The following is a 20,297-nucleotide window of genomic DNA, read 5'->3' as shown; positions in this document are numbered from 1 at the left end:
ACCATCCTATATGCTTACATCCATCCTGCCTGTGAGTTTCAGCCTCTGCCTGGTCTATGCACACTAGAGATACATGCTGAAAGTCTTTCTCGTGCGCTTCCTTTTCTCCTGGTGGCCCACAGACTTCAAATGAACATCTGCAAATATGTACTTCTTTTCCTTCTATTTGCTGCTCTAGACATTTTCCTTGCCATGCACATGGGGAACTCTTCTCTGCACTGTCACAGGTCCAGAAAATTAGGAGGAAGAAGGAGGTGAACTAGAGGTTAGGCTCCGCAGGGAAGAACAACATCCGGGAGATGGCAGATGCTCACTCAGGGTTTGCTGAGTTCTTCCAAGAATGGTGCAAAGAACAGTGTGGAGGCTGGCTTGCTTTATTTTTTACCAATGATGAACAGCTTATCCCCTCAACATTTTCCCACCTGCATCTTAACCACATTCTTTGCTACCTCCAACAGTGTTGGTGACTCACTTTTTGAAATTGCATTTTTTTTTCAGTCCTCTCTGGCTATTCCTTAATGTTTTTTCTATGATTCTTCTTCTTACTCCCTAAATTGTTGTGCTTCACCCAGGGCGTCATCACTTGCTCTCTGTATGCCTTACTATATACACATAACTTTCTTTAGCAGCACAATGATTCTTTTTATACATGAATAAGTGACTTTCATAAATTATATGAGCAATCAAATATCTGATAAAGTACTTGTATCTAGAATATAAAAGACTTAAAATTCCATATTTAAAAAGACAACCCAACTTAAAAATGGGCAAAGTATGTGAACAGGCATTTCCACAAAGAGTGTGGGCTTCTGGATCACACAGACTTGAGTTCAAGTTGCGCTACTTCCACTTACCTGCTGTGTGGACCATGGCAACTTACACAACTTCTGTCAATGTCAGTTTCCTCATCTCTAAAACAGGAGTCAGGACACTCATCTTGTTGTAAGGACTAGAGACAATATATCGAAGCATTTATCATAATGCCTATAACATAGCACATGCTCAGTAACTGGTAGCTACTGCTAACAGCGACAAGAAATCAAGTCCTCCTAGCTTTAATCTTCCTTGTGCAAAGTAGTTAAGCCAACGGTGCTACTGCAGCTGGCGGCACTGACACCTATGCAGTGGGGATGCTATTCTCTTCCTGCCACAAGATGGAGATCACTGGAGTGCAGAAGGCCCATTTGCGGAATAAGGGACATGAGGAACCACGCCACGGTGCAGAGAGAAGCCATTCCTTAAGAAAATTAAACATATAAACTGACCAAGGGCCCAAACCGACGTGGACAGACGCAGACGAGGAAGAGGGGTAGCCAGCGGGCAGAGGCGAACTTGCTGGGTGTCCTGGGCCCCCAAACCTCTGCAGCCGGTGGGGGAGGTCCGGCTGAGCCTGGAGCAGTGTGGGAAGTGGAGGAAGATCCGCGCACGGCAGAGGCCCTGGCCACCAAGAGGGCCAGGGCTCAGGTCATCCTCTGGGCGAGCTGTGTGGACGTTGCTGGAAGCGTGGATTCCGCCGCCGCCTTACCCGCTACCAGGTCAGTGGGTGGCCAGGAGCCAGGGCAAGGTCCTTCCACGCGCCGTGGCCAGGGCTTCGGGCCAAGGCAAGGGGAAGCAGCCCGGCGCCATTCTCCACGCGGGCTGGCGGAGGCGGGAGAGACGCGCGGGGCACGACGGGAGTGACGGAACGTCGCCGACATGGCGGCCACCGGCCTGACTGAGCCCCCAGGAGCCAGCGTGCTGCCTGCGCATGGCCGATGTGAGTGTGGCCTCGCGGTGCTGGGCGGGGAGAAATCAGCTTATCCTCCATGCTCTCTCCCCAACAACCTGGCGCTCCCCCAGGCCCCTGCAGAACCAGGGGAAGCACCTGGCACGTGTGTGTGTGTGTGTGTGTGTGCGCGCGCGCGGCTGCAGCTCTCGACCGCGTGCCTGGGCAGTGCCTGGCTTTGCCCTGCAGACCAGAGAGATGTCTGGAAACAGCAAGGCAGAGAGGCAAGGAGGGAGGGAGGGATTCCGATCTTCGCTTTTGGAAAAAAACAAAAACAAAAAAAACCCGCGATGGTTAGATGTTGTTAAGCAATTCCGTGCAATTCTGCTGTGTGCATTTCCATGGTCATCCAGGCAGGCCCCAGCCGTGCTGCGGGTGGTGACTTAAGGATTGGTGTCCTTTGGCTCCTGGTGTGGCCTGTTACATAAACGACGGTGCACACACCTGCTCTGGCTTTCAGTTCTCTGAAGAGTCGGCTCCTGGACTAGTCTTTCCAGTGGATTCTGACTAAGCCGCAACAGGGCCTGGTGTCCTGCGCTGATCTTGCAAAGCTCACACCCTTGGCTTTGTTGTCTGACTCAGAGGGAGATGGGCTCTGCCTTCTCAGAGCTCCAGTGGACGCCCCACCCGTCCCAGAGCCAAAGCTCAGGCTGAGGACAATTTTGGGTGGTGTCAGGGTTGAGAGCAGAGGCTTCGGAGACGGCCTGGACTCGGCTCACATCGAGTGTCACCCACCTTGCTGGTTCTCCCAGAAGTGGCTCGATTTGGGCGCTGTGCATCCCACATCCAGGAAACCCCTCAGGCCCAGTAAGCCAGAACGCTGGTCCCCTCCTCGTATCTGTCTCACTTCCTAGCAGTGGTTTAACCTCACCTGAGCCTTAGGTTCACCGTGCGCCAGATGAAAAAATGAGTGCATTCCTATCCAGTGTGTGGAGGGTGGGGGTGACAACGCAGCCAAAGGCTGTTCAGGAAGACAATAGAAGACGGAGGGGTCACAGTTGCATCTCTATCTCTGGGTGAAGAAGGAGCCTATGCCTTCTCTCCCCAGGCTGTTTTGATTCTTCCAAGGGCAGCCCTTGAGCGCTCAGGAACACCCTTCAGAAAAGCCTGCAAGGCCCCAGCTGATGCAGACGGCGGGGTGAAGGGCTCCCCCGGCCCTGCGATGATCTGATTGAGTGTGTATGGCAGAGCAGCCGCCTGCACGCCAAAGTCACTTTCGGCAGCTGGCATTTAGGAGTCACCAATCAGCGATTATGAAGCCTTGGCTTTTCAGCTGCGTTGTCACCCCTCAGCCATTGTCTGCAGAGACTCTTAACTAATAGCTGTGTTCTGAATGACTGCTTGCCAGGAACTGCTGTTCCACGCTAGAAAAGGAAAAGGAGTCAGTGTTTCCTAAGGACTCCCTTGCAAGGCATTTGTAGTGCAGGGGTGAATTGCCCGGGCATCCAGAGCCTGGCAGTGGAGGCTGGGGGCTGTCTTGGAGACCAGAAGCAGCAGGCAAGAACTCTGGTAACAAGGGAGAGGCAGGGGGATTGTGTATTCAAATGCCTGCATAGAAGGAGGCCTAATCAAAGATACCATGGAAAACGAGCTGCAAGCACATAGGGAGGTTTTAAGAGAGTCAGGCTTTTTCTGAACGGAAGGACGCGGCTGGGGGAAGTGGTCTGCATGTTTGAGCTGAGCTGGCCGGATTGAGCCGCCAAAGGCTGGGGGTTGCTCCAAGTGCAAACGCCTTCACCCTCCTGGCCGGCCGGCCTGCCCTCCTCATAAAGGAAGCAAGTATTGTTAGAATTAGCGCCAACTTTTCCCTGAAAATTCAAGTCTTTAGAAGTTGGGAAACTTAACGTGTAAGAGGCTGGCACCATTCCTGCCTGTGGCAGTTACTGGCACCGTTTGGCATAATGAGAACATCTTCAAAAGTGAAGCTAAAAAAAAGGACTCTCTGATCTGGAATTTACTGATTTACATAAACTTTCATGTGAAGTTGATTTTGTTTTTTAAAAAGATTTATGCATTCATTTGCAAGAATTACAGAGAGAGAAGCAGAGAGAAAGAGCTTCCAGTCATGAGTTTATTCCCAAAGTGGCCACAGTGGCCAGGTCTGGGCCAAGCCGAAGCCAGGAGCCAGGAGCTTCTTCCAGGTCTCCCACATGGGTGCAGGGGCCGGAGGACTTGGGCCATCTTCTACTGCTTTCCCAGGTTATAGCAAAGAGCTGGATTGGTAGTGGAGCAGCCAGGTCTTGAACTGGCACCCATATGGGATGCCGGCACTGCAGATGGCGGCCTTACCCCACTACACCACAGCACCGGCCCCTGTAAATTTTAAGTAAAGCTTTTCATTCAGGCTATAATGTCATCAGAGTATTTCAGGATGAATGGTCTTTTATTAAAAATCAACTACCCAGTGTTGGTTATGGGGCCTCATTCCCCAAATGTCCATAGTCCTAACCCCTCAGGTATCTGCCTTCAAGCTGCACAGAATTTTTCGAAAACTTTCTTCTCCTGATAACCTGTGCTCACCTGTGCAGCAACCAAGTTCATGAAAGAGCCTTCAAGAGCAATTTGGGGCCTGGAGAGTATCCTTTCTCTGTAGTGTGTGGGCTTTTTAAGATTTAATTCCGGGCCGGCGCCGCGGCTCAATAGGCTAATCCTCCGCCTTGCGGCACTGGCACACCGGGTTCTAGTCCCGGTCGGGCACCGGATTCTGTCCCCAGTTGCCCCTCTTCCAGGCCAGCTCTCTGCTGTGGCCCGGGAGTGCAGTGGAGGATGGCCCAAGTGCTTGGGCCCTGCACCCCATGGGAGACCAGGAGAAGCACCTGGCTCCTGCCATCGGATCAGCGCGGTGCACCGGCCACAGCGCGCCAGCCGTGGCGGCCATTGGAGGGTGAACCAACGGCAAAGGAAGACCTTTCTCTCTGTCTCTCTCTCTCTCTCACTGTCCACTCTGCCTGTCAAAAAAAAAAAAAAAAAAAAAAAAGATTTACTTCCTCAGGACATTTAAAGTGAAAAGAAAAAGGCAGATGCAGTCAACTGCCACGTTAAGGAAGCCACACACCTTTTCAGAATACCACCCGGTCAGTACACAGCCAGTCCCACTGCATCTTTGGGACCAGGGAATTCTGGCCATTGTTAGTAAAGGAAATGGGAGCAAACAGCTCCAAGGTGCCCTGTGCCAGGCACGGTGACACACCAGGAGCAGCCCCGGGACTGATCTTTGTGCTGGGAAGCGCAGGGACAGGCCTGTGGCCGTACCCCCTTCTCCTCTTCTCAGAAGCCAGACGTCCACTGTTAGGGACCAAACAGGACTTGGCTCCCCAAACTCACGCATACATTTGATCCTCAAAGTCTTAGGTTAGCAGTTAATGGATTAATGCTGAGGGCTGCTGGATTAGGGTAGAGATTTGATCTAATTATGACATCTAAGAGGTGGGAGCAGTGGGAGGTCTTTAGGTCACTGGGGCCTTGCCCTTGGAAAGCAGTTCTCCCAGGAGAGAGCCTGCCTCCTGGGTCACCATGGGGTCCTTCTGTGCACCTGCTGTGCTTGGCAGCCTCCGCCAGATGCCAGACTGATGGGGCCATGTGAGCTTGGACTCTGAACCTCCAAACTATACGTGGAATAAAACGTCTTCCCTCCTAAGTTGCTCCCCTTATCTATTTTAGTTAAAGTAACAAGCACCTGACTCTTACACCCACTTTCCCCTCTGTTCTGCAGTCACTGAGGGAGCTTCCTCAGAGGTGGGAGTGAGCGGATGCCCGGTGCTCAGGTCCTCCCCAGCAGATACCTCCTGGGAGCAGCCTTGTCACCAGTGTCCAGGAAACCCCCTGGAGGGCCCCCAGAACCCGAAGTCTGTAGCTGAGCACCCCGGTGCTATCTCTTTAGTGCAAATGGGTTCTGAGATCTCAGAAATGCGGGCCTACAAGCAGTAACGAAAAAGATGTGGAAGGTGTTCTTTCTAGGCCCCAAACACTGTACTGTTATTGGTCACAGGATTTATCTGAAGCTAGCTCCCTGGGCTGGCATTGCAGCATAGTGGGTTAAGTTACCACCTGCAGTTCCAGCATCCCGCATAGACTCTGGTTCCCATCTCAGCTGCCCCACTTCAGACCAGCTCCCTTGATGCACCTGGGAAGGCAGTGGATGATGGCCCAAGTGCTTAGGCCCCTGGCACCCATGTGGGAGACCCAGATGGAGTTCCTGGCTCTTGGCTTCAGCCTTGCCCAACCCCCGCTATTGTGGCCATTTAGAGAATGAATCAGCAGATGTAAGATCTCCCTCTTTTTCTCTCTCTGTTTGTCTCTCCTTCTTTCTCTGCCTTTCAAATAAATAAATAAATAAATAAATATTTAAAAAGAAAAATAAAAAAGCAGGCACCCTGAAATTCTGAGTTCTGGTCTTACGCCAACAAACATTAATAGCAACCAGTACGGGCTTTGCTCAGTTTTAGGAAGCGTCCTATACAACGTACATGGCTGCCTCCGCAGAAAGTTTGGGAAACACCACAATGTCCACTGGCATTTATAACATTCTCGCTTCTTCTCTGATGAGCTCTAATTGGCCCATCCTTCCTATACTCACTAGAGGGAAACTGATAGCAAATTATCTAAAGCCCACCAGATCTCATCTAAAGCCCACCAGGTCAGCATTTTACTCCTGGGCAGGCCACTGTAGCAAAAACATCCTCCGCGTCCCGTTCCAAGCGTGCCCTCTCTGTTTCTTTCCCCTTTACAGCTGGAGTGCTCTCCACCCCACAGGAGCATAGCTGGAGATGTAAGTGTCACTGTGCCTGTGTGACACTCGTGTGGGGTGGCACAGGCGGGGGCCTCTTTCATTTTTCCATCAGTGTGCAGTCTTGGACCCGCACACCTACACTCTAAGCATTTAGGCTATTTCATAATCAGTTCTGGGAAACTCACCCTATTTCTTTTCATCTTGGCTACTAGGAATCTCAGAGTCAAATTTACTGCTCAGTTTGACTGTGTTCAGGCTGCTCTACCAGAGTGTCATAACCGGGTGACTTAGACGTTTAGTTCTCTCCTTCTGGAGGTTGGGAAGTTCAAGATCAGGGTGCCTGGATATCCAGTGTGTGATGGGGACCCACTTCCTGGTGGGTGGACAACTGTCTTCTCCTGGTGTCCCCACATGGCAGGAAGGAGAGGCTGGAGCGCTCCCTGGGGCCCCGTGGGTGAGACACCAATCCCACACCTCCCAAAGGCCCCAGCTCCTAACACCACCAACACTGGAGGTTAAGGTGATGATGTGGGGGGAGGGGCAGAGACATTCAGTCCATAACAAAAACCTTTATGTGCACGACTGTTACTGTTTACCTATATTTTAATGACTTTATGTTAAAGTCATTATGTTAAAGGTTTTTGGTTTTAACTATAAGCTACCTCAATTTTTTTAAAATTACTTAGGCATGGCATTAGTAATAAAATGTAGTTGAAAAATCAACATTGCATCCAACAGTGAAACTGTCCATAGAAAGTGTAGTGTGGGAGCCAGCGTTGTAGCTCAGCAGAGTGAGCCACCGCCTGCAAGGCTGGCATCCCATATGAGCACTGATTTGAGTCCCAGCTGCTCCGCTTCTGATCCAGCTCCCTGCTAATGCACCTGAGAAGGCAGTGGAAGATGATGCAAGTGCTGGGGACCCTGCCACTCATGTGGGAAACTTGGATGGAGCTCTGGGCACATGGGGCTCTAGGCTCCTGGCTTTGCTCTGGTCCAGCCCCAGCCTTTGCAGCCATTTGAGGATTGAACCGGTGGATAGAATATCTCTATTTCCCCTTCTCTATGTCACTCTGCCTTTCAAATAAATAGTTAAATCTTTTAAAAGATCATGCATGGATTTAAATTTTTTGCACCAAAACTAATTTATCTTTTCATTTTGGAGTTCTTGAAGTTCCCTTGATGGTGCAAAGCAGCCACAGGACAATATGACTGAGTTCCCAAAACCTTTATTTGCAAAAACAGGCAGTGGGCTGGTGTGTCCTGTGGGCTGTAGTTGGTCCAGAGTGAAGACATCACTGGCTGCCTTGAATAAAGAGTTCTGTGGTGGTCAGTTTTGTGTGTCAACTGAACTGAGCCACGGGGTACCCAGATACCTGGCCCAGCACTTTTCTGGGTATTTCTGTGAGTCTAACCTTTCAATCCGTGGACTTCTAGTAGAGAGAGTACCCTTCCTGACGTGGACAGGACTCACCCAATCCGCTGAGAGCCTGAACAGGGGCCAGCGCTGTGGCACAGTAGGTAAATCCCCTGCCTGCGGTGCCCGCATCCCATATGGGCGCCGGTTCTAATCCCGGCTACTCCTCTTCCGATCTAGCTCTCTGCTGTGGCCTAGGAAAGCAGTGGAGGATGGCCCAAGTGCGTGGGTCCCTGTACCCACATAGGAGACCTGGAAGAAGCTCCTGGCTCCTGGCTTTGGTCTGGCCCAGCTCTGGCTGTTGCAGCCATTTGGGGAGTGAACCAGTGGATCTCTCCCTCTTACTGTCTGTAACTCTACCTCTCAAATAAATAAAATAAAATAAAAAGAAAGCCTGAATAGATTAAAAAAAAAAAAAAAAAGACTGACCTCTCCCAAGCAACAGAGAATTCTCCGGCAGACAGTCCTAAGACATCACCGGCAGCATGGCTCTCCTGGTTCTACAGCAGATGGCCGTCAGACTAGAAATGGGCTTTCCAGCCTGCTGCTCCACCCTACAGCGTCTTAACTTGCTGGTCTTCATAGTTATGAGAGCCAGTTCTTTATATGAGTCTCTATGTACAGCAGTTGGTTTTCGACTTAAATTTTTCAAATTTATGATGGTGCCAAAATCACCTGCATTCATTGAAAACTGTACCTGGAATTTTGGCTGTTGATCTTTTAGCAGCCTGGCAGTGTACCACATGACCCATTATGGTGGTGCTGTCAGCAGGTGCAGCTCCCTGGTCACAAGGCAATGCCACCCACACTCTACAGAGCACTGCACTGTTGAGCTGGGATGTGCAGTAGTTAGGTAGACTCAGTGCACTTTCCCTCATGACATTTTCAACGTAAGATGGGTTGACCAAGACCCAGCCCCATCTTGGCTCAGTCAAGGAGCATCTGTGCCTGCACATCAGTTGGGTGTGTTTCCCCAGAGAGCCCTGCTGAATGCAGTATCACTCCCTGCTGCCCCTGGGGCAAGGCGCGAACTTAACCCTAACTTGAGTGATTCCTGTCACTCTGGTGATAGGAAATAGCAACACTTATCCCTGGTGGCCATGAGGAAATTCATGCCCAGTATTCTGAAAAAGTTCTATTAGGAAGGAATGGCCGGCCGGCGCCGCAGCTCACTGGGCTAATCCTCCACCTGCAGTGCTGGCACCCTGGGTTCTAGTCCCGGTCGGGGCGCCGGATTCTGGCTCAGTTGCCCCTCTTCCAGGCCAGCTCTCTGCTGTGGCCAGGGAGTGCAGTGGAGGATGGCCCAAGTGCTTGGGCCCTGCACCAGTGTGGGAGAAGAAGGGAAGCACCTGGCTCCTGGCTTCGGATCAGCGTGGTGCACCGGCTGCAGCGGCCAATTGGGGGCGAACCAATGGAAAAGGAAGACCTTTCTCTCTGTCTCTCTCTCTCTCACTGTCCACTCTGCCTGTCAAAAAAAATAAAAAAAAAAATAAAAACAAAGAAGGAATGGCCTAATTTAAGTCTTTCCCACAACAGTTAACTCTTTCTTTAGAGAAAGTAGGAAGAAATGGGATAGAAGAACATAAGACAGAGAAAAGGCACAAATAGAAGTTTGGGCATTTGGTGCCACAGTGAAGTCACTGCTTGGGATACCCACAGCCATAGTAGAGTCCCTAGGTTTGAGTCCCGCCTCCACTTCTGATCCGGCTTCCTGCCAGTGTGTACTCTGGTAGGCAACAGGTGATGGCTCAAGTATATGAACCCTTGTGGATCGCAGATGGAGTCCCTGCTTCCTGACTTGGGCCTGGCCCAGCCCCGGCAATTGCAGGCATTTTGGAAGTGAATCAACAGATGAAAGATCTCTCTCTCTCTCTCTGCTTTTCTAATAAGTAATTAATTTTAAAAAAATAGATCCTGACTCGGGACGGTGTTGTAAAACAAGACCACGTTTGGGAACTCTGAGAGATGCCACTGCTCACCCTCTGGAGCTCTGTGCACAGCTGGCACAGTTTCCTCAGAGAATCATGTAGCTGGCATCAGGAATGGATGTTTCTAGCAACACAGCGCTTAAGTCCAGCCTCGGGTCAGAAACCCGAGTGGAGCTGGCTGTGGATTTTTGTTGTTGTTGTCATGACTTTGCAATTTACATTACATCATGACCTAGATCTATGCTCTGTGTATCTCTACCTCAGAGGTCAAGGGACAGGAAAAAGAACAAGCAAGCAAGGAGATCATCAAACCAGTAGCCGTCACCCCTCATCCCTCCCCCCGCCCCCTTCTTGCTTGCTGGAGGAACTCGTCCTCCTACAGAGCTGAGAATCCCGGCTCTCCGCGTTTTGAACTCCCCTTGAGGCTACAGCGTAGATATGAGACTGGTTTTGTCCAGAGGACCTTCCAAGTCTGCTATACATCTTATGGAAACTCCTTCCACACTGGGTGTAATCTTGTTGGTGTGTGAGGGCTGCAATACCTGCAGTGTTCTTGTTGGTGTGGGGAAAATATGGTGGAAGCAGAGCCGAGAGATGGCAAATACCTTGATCCGTGACAACATCATCGACCCAGCCCCTATGGCTGGATGCATCCAGACTCATTCCTGTGTGGAGTGGTAAGTCTCCTTGTTGTCTGACCAGGTGTGGATGGATAGTCTGTTACTTGCAGCCAGAAGCATCTTAGCACTCTAAGCTCTGATGCCCTACTTTCGTAGGTCACCCCAGTCAAAATCAAGACATCTCACCCTTGCTGGTGTGGTGCTGCCCCAGGTTCTTACTGGAGACAGGCTAGAGAAGGTGTGCTACGTCCACTTGATGGAAGACAGCACAGCTAGGAAGTCCGAGTGTGAAACGTGGCCTCGCCTGTATGACCTTGGCCAGATTACTTGACTCCTTTGTGCTTGGTATCCTTGCCTATTAAATGAGAAAGATAATCTTCCTCCCTCTTGGGACTCTCCCACTTGTATGCAGACTCACTGAGCTAATGCATGGAAAACACTTAGAAGAGTGCCTGGCCCATACCACAATATCAAAAAACTCACAGTCATTTTAATATCCTTGTCCCCTTCTGTGGGCTTCCAGGGCTGCTTGCTGTCACACTGTCCACCCGCATCTTCCTTAGCCAGGCACTCCTGGGAATGGCTGGCATGTGGAACAGGCCTCCTGCTAGAGTGTGTTCCACAGATCAGCAGCAAAGAAGTCTGACTAACAGGAAGTAACAAGCATTTGTGGCTGGAAATACCATATGGAGACCAAAATTCCCTCCCACTCCAAAACTCCCACTTCTGGATGTCCTTTATCCCTGGGACAGACATGGAGGTAGCAAAGATTCCTTGCCTCTGGGGTGCGCCTTCCAAGGAGGCCTGAGCCCCAAGAGTGCCCTTCCTACAGCTGTGGCCCTGGGGAATGAGTAGGGGGCTCCCCTCTGTGGCCCTGGGGAATGAGTAGGGGGCTCCCCACATCGCCGTAGGTCACTGTCATCTGTGACGTCACTGCCTGCCGTTTCTTCCCTCTGTAGCTCTTTTGCCGGGTCAAGCATCTCTTGTTGCCTCTTCTCTTGGGAGACCCTCCCCCCACAGCCATCCCCCCTCATGCTCCCTACGCTGCCAACCCTCAGGGGCAGCAGGGGCCAGTCCAGCTGCTCACGGCTGCCCTGTGCTTGCCCAGATGTCCCAGCTGTCAACCGGTGTTTCTGTCTCATGTGTAGAAGCCCCGTGGCAGCTTCCAAAACCCTATGGGCCAAGTTATTCCATCTGTACCAAAATCTCATGTGGTGCATCGTTTGAGTCCAAACCAGACTCCTCGAGGCTTGTTCCTGTCCTGGAGAGATCAGGGAACACTGCCCAGCACTGGCAGGCCACAGGAGAACAGGATGGTTCCCACAGGAGGATATGGTCGGGGAGGAGGGGTGGGTGCCACGTGGAGGCCCCTTCTGCACCGGAGGTGACGAAAAGGCCGCCTGATGGAAGTGGAGGAGGGATAGGTGCTGTGGCGCAGTATGTTAATCCTCTGCCCATAATCCATATGGGTGCCAGTTGTAGTCCCGGCTGCTCCTCTTCTGATCCAGCTCTCTGCTGTGGCCTGGGAAAGCAGTTGAAGGTGGCCCAAGTGCTTGGGCCCCTGCACCTGCATGGGAGACCCAGAAGAAGCTCCTGTCTTTGGATTGGCCCAGTTCCGGCCATCACTGCCATTTGGGGAGTGAATCAGGGGATGGAAGACCTTTCTCTCTGTCTCCCTGTCACTGTCTGTAACTCTACCTGGCAAATAAATAAATAAAATCTTAAAAAAAAAAAAAAAGTGGAGGAGGAGACGCTCTCCTGGAGTGAATTTTGGGAAGAGAACTTGGAAACAGTCCCCTGTCAGCCGGGTCGGGGACTTGGCTTCCCTCACAAAAGATCACAGGTAGGTGGGCCTAACACAACGGAAATGGTTGCAGCTCTGGAGCCTGGAAGGCCAAGGTCAAGGCGCTGGCTTGTTGTGTCTGGTGAAGGTTACCTTTCTGATTCGTACACGGCTGTCCTCGCAGGTCCTCGCATGGTGGAAGGAGCCGGGCAGCTCCCTGTGGTCCCATTTTAAGGGCACTAATCCTATTCATGAGGGCTCCAGCCACATGACCTAATTGCTTCCCCAAGCCCCCACCTGCTAACTCCACCACCTTGTAGAGCAAGGGGGAGCCCTCCCAGGGACGCATGGACCAGCCTGGGGTCTGCTGTAGCAGCACCGAACAGCACAGGTGTGAGCTCAGATGGATGGACCTTTTTGTATTACCATCGTTTACTTCGGATGAAGAGTACAATATTTTGAGACTATAATGCAAATAAGTTAAAGAAAGCGGTATGAAGATAAAGCCATGAACATAGATGAATGACCGACACACCACGACATGCGTGAGCCTTGAAAACATTCCGAGTGAACGGAGCAGACGCGGAGGATGTGTGCTGTGAGATTCCACACACACGGAACAGCCAGGACAGGCGCTGCCGGGGGCCGCAGGGAAGGGGTGTGGGAAGTGACTTCCTGTAGGGATGACAAAGATGTTCTGGAGCTATCTAACGGGGACGATCGCACCAGCTTCCACATGTACCAGGTGCCTGTGAATGGCGCGCTTTAAGGGTCATCGTGCCGTCTTGGATGTTAGGTGTATTGTGTCACACACACACACACACAGCTGAGAGCAGGCAGCAGGCACCAGTGTCCCTTTAGTATAGTTCCTTCCCGCCACGCTCCGCCTCATCCATCCCGGACACAGCTCCAGCGCCGTCTCCCAGCAGCTCCTTGCTGGATCCACAGACCTTGGCCGTGCTTCTGCAGGAGGGATTCGTGTGTCACGTCTGCAGCTGTGACCTAGGTGGCCTCGCGGTTTCCCTCCAGCACCGAGAGGCTCCGAGTTACAGCTCCTCTGCAGGACACACACTCTGCTATTACAGATGTGCCAGAATGACATGGAAGAAGAAGCAAGAACTTGCAACCACTGGGCCCACACTCGGTCCATGCACCTGCCACGTGACACTGGGCCTGAGGGTCCCGGTGCAGCCGGCCCGCCCAGCGGTGAAGAGGCAGTGATGGCAGTCCCCCTCCCAGGGGGCTGCAGGAATCAGTGATGCTTCGAAGGTTGCCCTATTGCTGGGGAAACTCGCCCCCTACCCAGAAGCAGTAGCTATGTAGGCGCCACTGGCTTGGTGGGGTTGGAGCTGGTGCCTGTGGGCGCTGGAGCCCAGAGAGATGCCAAGGCCCCACCAGGCCCTTACGCGAGCTGAGAACCTTCGAGGCATGCTCCCGCAGGTAAGAAAAGCCTGAGGAAGAGTTAAACTCGGCCTGGGCCAACCAGGCGTGCTGCAGATTGGGGCCAAAATGGACGTCTAAGTCCACGTAAAAATCAAAACCACACCACCATGGCATCTCGCCAAGAACAAAGTAACAGAATCGTGACACGCACTGATTTTTACTCAAAGGAGTTATGACCACACAGCACTCTCGGCAAAGACCTGTTCTGACTTAGTGGGCGAAGCAAAAAAAAAAAAAAAAAAAAAACAACAACAACAACAAAAAACAAAAAACACAAAAACAAAAACAAAAACAAACAAACAAACAAAACAAACACGGGAGTCAGCAGCAGTCAGGCAGGGGCATCCGTGAAGGGTGCTTGAGGCGGGATGATGCCGTCTGCTGCTGCGGCTTCTCCCAGGGGCTCTGCAAAATCCCCAGATCTTCACTGACCGTTTCTTTCTCTCTCTCTCTCTCTTTTTTTTTTTTTTTAAGATTTATTTATTTGAAAGAGTTACAGAAACACAGAGAGAAAGGGCTTCCATCCACTGGTTCACTCCCCAGATGGCCGCAATGGCCAGAGCTGTGCCGATCCAAAGCCGGAAGCCAGGAGCTTCTTCCAGGTCTCCCACGTGGGTGCAGAGGCCCAAGCAGTCGGGCCATCTACTGCTTTCCCAGGCCACAGCAGAGAGCTGAATTGGAAGTGGAGCAGCTGGGACTCGAACTGGCACCCATATGGGATGCCGGCACTGCAGGCTGTGGCTTTATCTGCTGTGCCACAGTGCCGCCGCCCCTTCACTGATCATTTCACAATGGGCTTTCCCATTTCCAGGACTTCCCTTACCTTGAGCCCACAGGTGCGTCCTGCCTCCAGCTCTCGTCTTGGTTTGAGTCCCCCAGGAGCTGGAGAGAAGCACTGGGTGCGTGTGGCTTCCTACAGAGGGCTCACCGGGAGCAGGGGTGACAGAGCAGGGGCGCGGTGTCAAGGAGAAGGATGTGAGGGGCCGGTGCTGTGGCACAGCAGGTAAAGTCACTGCCTGCCATGCGGCATCCCATATGGGCACCAGTTCAAGTCCCTGCTGCTCCACTTCCAACTCAGCTCTGCTACGGCCTGAGAAAGCAATGGAAGATGGCCCAAGTGCTTGGGCTCCTGTACCCATGTGGGAGACCCAGATGAAGCTCCTGGCTCTTGGCTTTGGCTTAGTGCAGCCCTGGCCACTGTGGCCATCTGGAGAGTGAACCAGTGGCTGGAAGATTCTCTCTCTCTCTCTCTCTAACTCTGCTTTTCAAAATAAATAAATAAATTTTTTTTTTAAATATAGCTGGGCATGTTCTCCAGGAGAGAATGGCCCAGAAGTCTTCCCAGAAGCGTTACTGACAGGGGTGAGGGTGTGGGGAGGGGGAATCTGTCCACTTGCTTCCTCCCCTGGAGGCTGAAAGTTGCCCTGTGCGTGGTGTGTCTGGGAAGGCTGAAGGACAGGCGCCTTCACACTGGGTACTCTGTCAGGGAGAGTGACATCAGCTCACGTACGACGACTGCACTGCAGCCACTGCTGGGTTCAGGCTGGGCCCTGGGAAAATGACATTGTAATAGGGCAGGAAACCAAGGCTGCTTGTCTAGCAGGGACGCGTGCAAACACAAAGATGGGCAGTGGTCTGAGCTGCAAGCAGAAGGGAATTCCTTTGGGTTGGCCAAGCCTGGAGTGAGATCGTCTCACATGACCACTCACCAGGATCCCCAAGTAGAGGGCGGTGAGAAGTTTACCTGTAGAGTTTGCTTTCAGGGGAGTCCGCCTTGGTTATGAAGCTGCAGGCATGGTGTGAGTATTTCAGCGGGGGATGGGCACGCCGGCCCACCAAGTTATCATGGATGTTATGTGTTCCATGTTCAGCGACAGGTGGAGACTTAGCGTTATAAGGAGGAGGATTTTGGCTTTTACGTCTGAGAGGTGAAGGCGAGGGTACAATCGATGGCTGTAGGGGCTCAGGCCTCTCACAGCAGCCACAGCTCAGCTGAGACGGTGAGGTCCTGTGTTGTCTTAGGTGGGATGGGGGTAGGGACTGGTAATGACTTTGTCCCAGTGCTGGCCCATGATCCAGCCTTGCAGCTGGGTTGTGGCTGTGGTCATGTCACCTTCAGTCCACCTGGATACTATAGCCCTAGAGAGCAGAGCAACCCATTTCAGACCCGTGTGAGGGGAGGATGAACCCTTGGAATCGTTAGGGCCCTTGGGTGTCACGGTTTCTTTCCTACTGTGCACGTCCTAGCAGCAAGTTACTCAATCAAAACTCACGTCCCCCAGCACAAGCAGGATTGGGAGAGGGATACTCAGTCCTCCAGTACTGCAAGGAGTACTGCAGTGCAGGTATGACCAAGCACCGGCATGGGCAGGAGGGAGTCCACAGATAGGCCTGGAGACCCCTTGCCCTCATCTCCACAGTGTCCTGTGGTAGTGGACAGGCCAAACCCTCAACAGATTTTGCCGCGTATGGATCCCGTTCCTACGTCTCTTTTCCTTGTGTTTCACTTTGTGTTTTGTAACTAGCATCAAGTCTCTCCCCCTCCCCCGCTCTACTTGCTGTCACTCTGATTGAGAATCAGCAACAAGGCCTTTGTGTTTCCGGGATAACTGGTCTGGGCACAGTTCAGCCACGTCCTCCCGTTTAGGGATTGCCAGCTCCCTCTGGGAGCTACCACAATAGAGGCCCATGATCGTGTCAGGAGTTAGCGCACTCGTGGTGCATTGTGGGTCGGGAAATTGCCCGCTTATCTACAGCCTGCTGGTTCCCCTCCAGGTCGCTGGTCTGAACCCAGACTCTATGCCGTGCCCAGAGGTGGGGCTTGAGCTGAGCTGAGCACAATGCTGAGGCAACTCTGTTCCCGCGCTTCTGGCCTACAACCTGTGAGATGAGAACCCACCCAGCAAGACGCCTTCCTTCCATGAGGGAATGAAAAATGGAGAAGAAAAGCAGCCGGGGATGGGGGGACTTCGGTGGGAACTTGGGGGTCCCTGGAAGTGTGGGGGGTGATGGTGCATCCCTGAGGATGAGCCCTTTGTGCTATGTACATTCACACATATTATTTTCTTTAATCTTCTCAGCCACTCCCAAGAGGTGGGCAGTGGTATCTCCATTTAAGATGATTGGCTGATTCTAGGTTAGAGCAAATAAGTGGATATATTGTGGGACACAGAAGTCGGATGTCACTTGGAGGCAGTGGAGTGGGCACGTCTGAAGAGCACAGCTTACAGATCCATTTGTAAGTATCTGCATTACCCTCAAAGGCTTCCTATGTTCCCTCCCTGTAAGAACTCTGCAAAGACAACCACTGTTCTGACTTCTATCACCACAGAGTGTTAATTTTCCCTGTCCTCGAACTTCACATAAATGGATTGAATTTAGCTTCTTTCACTCATCATTATGCCCGTGACATTATCCATGCTGTGCGTGTATTGGCAGTTACCTTTCATTGTTGTGTAATAGTCCCTTATACAGTGGTATTAGCCAATCTACTACTGATGGACATTTTACTTATTTCCAATTATTTATGATTGAAGCTGGTATGAACATTTTGGTTTTCTTTGGTGGATATAACAATTGTTTCTCCCGGGCATAGACCCAAGAACTGAATTTCTGGGTCATTGGCTATACGAATATTTAACTTTTATAGGGACTTCCAGACAGTTTGCACCGTCACCACCAGTGTAAGAGAAATTTAGTCGCAACCTAGTCCTCCAGCACTGGGCTTCGTCAGTTCTTTAACTCCCAGATTGCCTTGATTTGTCAGCCACCCTTCTACAAGAAGATGCATACATTTGTTAATAGATGGCAGAATTCCCAGCAATGGAAAACGTTCCATAGCCAAACAGTAAAGTTTTAACGTAACTGACCCCAAGGGCAGCAGGAATTCGGACATGACAGTGGTCAGTGTGAACGTGAAGAGGTTCAAACCCTTGGAGAGGTTGACATGTGCTGGGCTTTGACCTGTTGGTAGGATTTTTGCAGAGGTGGGGAATGTCCCACCCATGGTGTATAAGGCCCACAAAATCATCTGGTCTGGCCCTGCCAAGGCAGCCACAGGTGGGACCCCAATTTCAATAAATCTCCAGCAGGCTAATTTTTTTTGACAGGCAGAGTTAGACAGTGAGAGAGACAGAGAGAAAGGTCTTCCTTCCATTGGTTCAGCCCCCAGATGGCCGCTATGGCCGGCGCTGCGCCGATCCGAAGCCAGGAGCCAGGTGCTTCCTCCTGGTCTCCCATGGGGTGCAGGGCCCAAACACTTGGGCCATCCTCCACTGCCTTCCCAGGCCACAGCAGAGAGCTGGACTGGAAGAGGAGCAACCGGGAGAGAATCCGGCGCCCCGACAGGGACTAGAACCCGGTGTACCAGCGCCGCAGGCAGAAGATTAGCCTAGTGAGCCGCGGCGCCAGCCCCAGCAGGCTAATTTTAAAGTTGATCCTTTTCTACGGCCCATGATGATTATTATAAATATCCAAATGGCCCTCGGCAGGAAAAAGTTCCCCACCCATGGGAGAGGGAAGGGGACAAGGAAGGCACCTGCCAGCATGCACAGGTGAGCAAAGACAGAGGAGAAGAGAGCTTGGACAGAGCAGGCAGAGAGCTGGCCTCACACGAGCAGAGGAGCAGGGCATGTAGCAGAATTGGACAGAAGGGGCCAAGTTCAGGAGTTTTGAAGTCAAGGCGTGGCCTTGAGATCTGGACAGTGGGGAGTGGGATGTTACCAAGTGTGTACAGCTCGCGTGGGATGGTCCGTTTCCTCCTATCTCTCGCTGTGATGAGTGCGGTGAGCATTCTTTCAACAGCGCCAGTGAGTGCATCTGGTTCTCAGCTGAGGAAATCAGTCTGGGGAGAAAACCAGATGCGTTGGCTTGAGACATGGAATATCTGCCTCCCGTCTGGTCCAGGCGTTTTGAGAGCTTTTCAAGGTACCGTCTTTGACTTGCTGTGGCTTACGCCACACGGTCTGACTTCACTACATTGAAAGATTGGTGGCAGGTGTCTCTCAATGAGGCGATGAGCGCAAGTCCGGGCTGCAGGCCTGGAGAACCAGCTCCATGTGCCCCGGCCTCTGGAGCATCCCACATCCGGGTGCACTTTCCTCTCCAGGCCCACACGAGTCATTTGTCTACTGATTTCCTCCATCAAGCAAAAGTTCACTGAATGCCTAGCGAAGGCCACGTACTGGAAGTGAAGATGAAAACGCAGGATTCTGCCTTCCAGGAACTCAGTCAACGAGGGAACATCAACGCAGAACAGCTGAATGCAAACAAGGTGTGCAAAGCGTGGTAACACAGGTCACAAAATGGGTAGGACGAGACATGAATTCCACCTGAAGGGGCCAAAGAAACATTGGAGCTGAGTCATTTTTTTTAAAGATTATTTATTTATTTATTTGACAGGTAGAGTTACAGACAGTGAGAGAGAGACAGAGAGAAAGGTCTTCCTTCTGTTGGTTCACTCCCCAAATGGCTGCTACAGCCAGCGCTGTGCTGATCTGAAGCCAGGAGCCAGGTGCTTCCTCCTGGTCTCCCATACAGGTGCAGGGCCCAAGCACCTGGGCCATCTTCCACTGCACTCCCGGGCCACAGCAGAGAGCTGGACTGGAAGAGGAGCAACAGGGACTAGAACGCGGCACCCATATGGGATGCGGGTGCTGCATGCAGAAGATTAACCAAGTGAGCCACCAAGCCGGCCCCCTGGAGCTGAGTCTTGTTGGATGACTTGAAGTTCACCTCATAGACAAGGTTAGGGGAGGGCCTTCCAGGCAAGAGAGAGCTAGCCACGGTCTGTCCAGACCTGCAAGTCACGTGGCTAGAACATAGTTTGTGTGTACAGAGGTAGCTAGAGAGGGGTCGGTTCATGAAGGGCTGCAAGTGCCATGTTAATAAAAGCACACTTGATCCTACGGGCAATATGAGCCTTCTAACCATGGCCTTGGAGCCAGGTCTACATCATTCAGCACTGAGAAACATCACACTGGCACCAGAGTGGAGGGGGAAGCAAGAGGTGCTGAGCAGAGCCAGGGAAATCAATGTGAAGGCTATTCCGACAGACCAGATAGAAGACATGAGCTTCAAATGAGCCCACGGCAGACTTGGTGGGGCACTGGACCTGGGCATCTATGAGGCAAATCCTGCGAGACTTGGTGAGATGGGAGGATGTCGGGAAAGGGCAGGAGGCAGGAATCTGGCCAACCCCCACCTTCTGGCTTAGGATGAGAAATACTGGAGAAATGGGAGGTTTGGGCAAGGCAGGAGAGGGAAGAGGTGGAGGAACCGAGTTTCAGTTTGCCCATTTTGAGCTGGAAGTGTCTGTGGACCATGTTAGCCGTGTGGACAGTGGACAGTGGAGTATCCAGTCTGGCACTCAGAATTCTCAACTGCAGGAGTGGATTTTGGATCCTCAGTAGTGACTAAGGAATCCTGGAGCCTGGAGTCTCTCCGATGCACCCTGTAAGGGGAGGAGAGAAGAGGAGCAAGGACAACACCACAGAGAACACCAGCCCTTAAGGGGTCTGTGATAAGTCACCCCTCGAAGGAGATGGGGGCAGTTAGGAAGATGGGGGTGTGGGTGGTCAGCCCGTGGCCCAGACACGTGCTTCCCAGATCAGAGTT

This window comes from Oryctolagus cuniculus, chromosome 8 (genome assembly GCF_051225735.1).
Source record: "Oryctolagus cuniculus isolate XC-2025 breed Fujian yellow rabbit chromosome 8, ASM5122573v1, whole genome shotgun sequence".
NCBI classification, from domain to species: Eukaryota; Metazoa; Chordata; class Mammalia; order Lagomorpha; family Leporidae; genus Oryctolagus; species Oryctolagus cuniculus.
Note: the sequence above shows the minus strand (reverse complement) of the source record.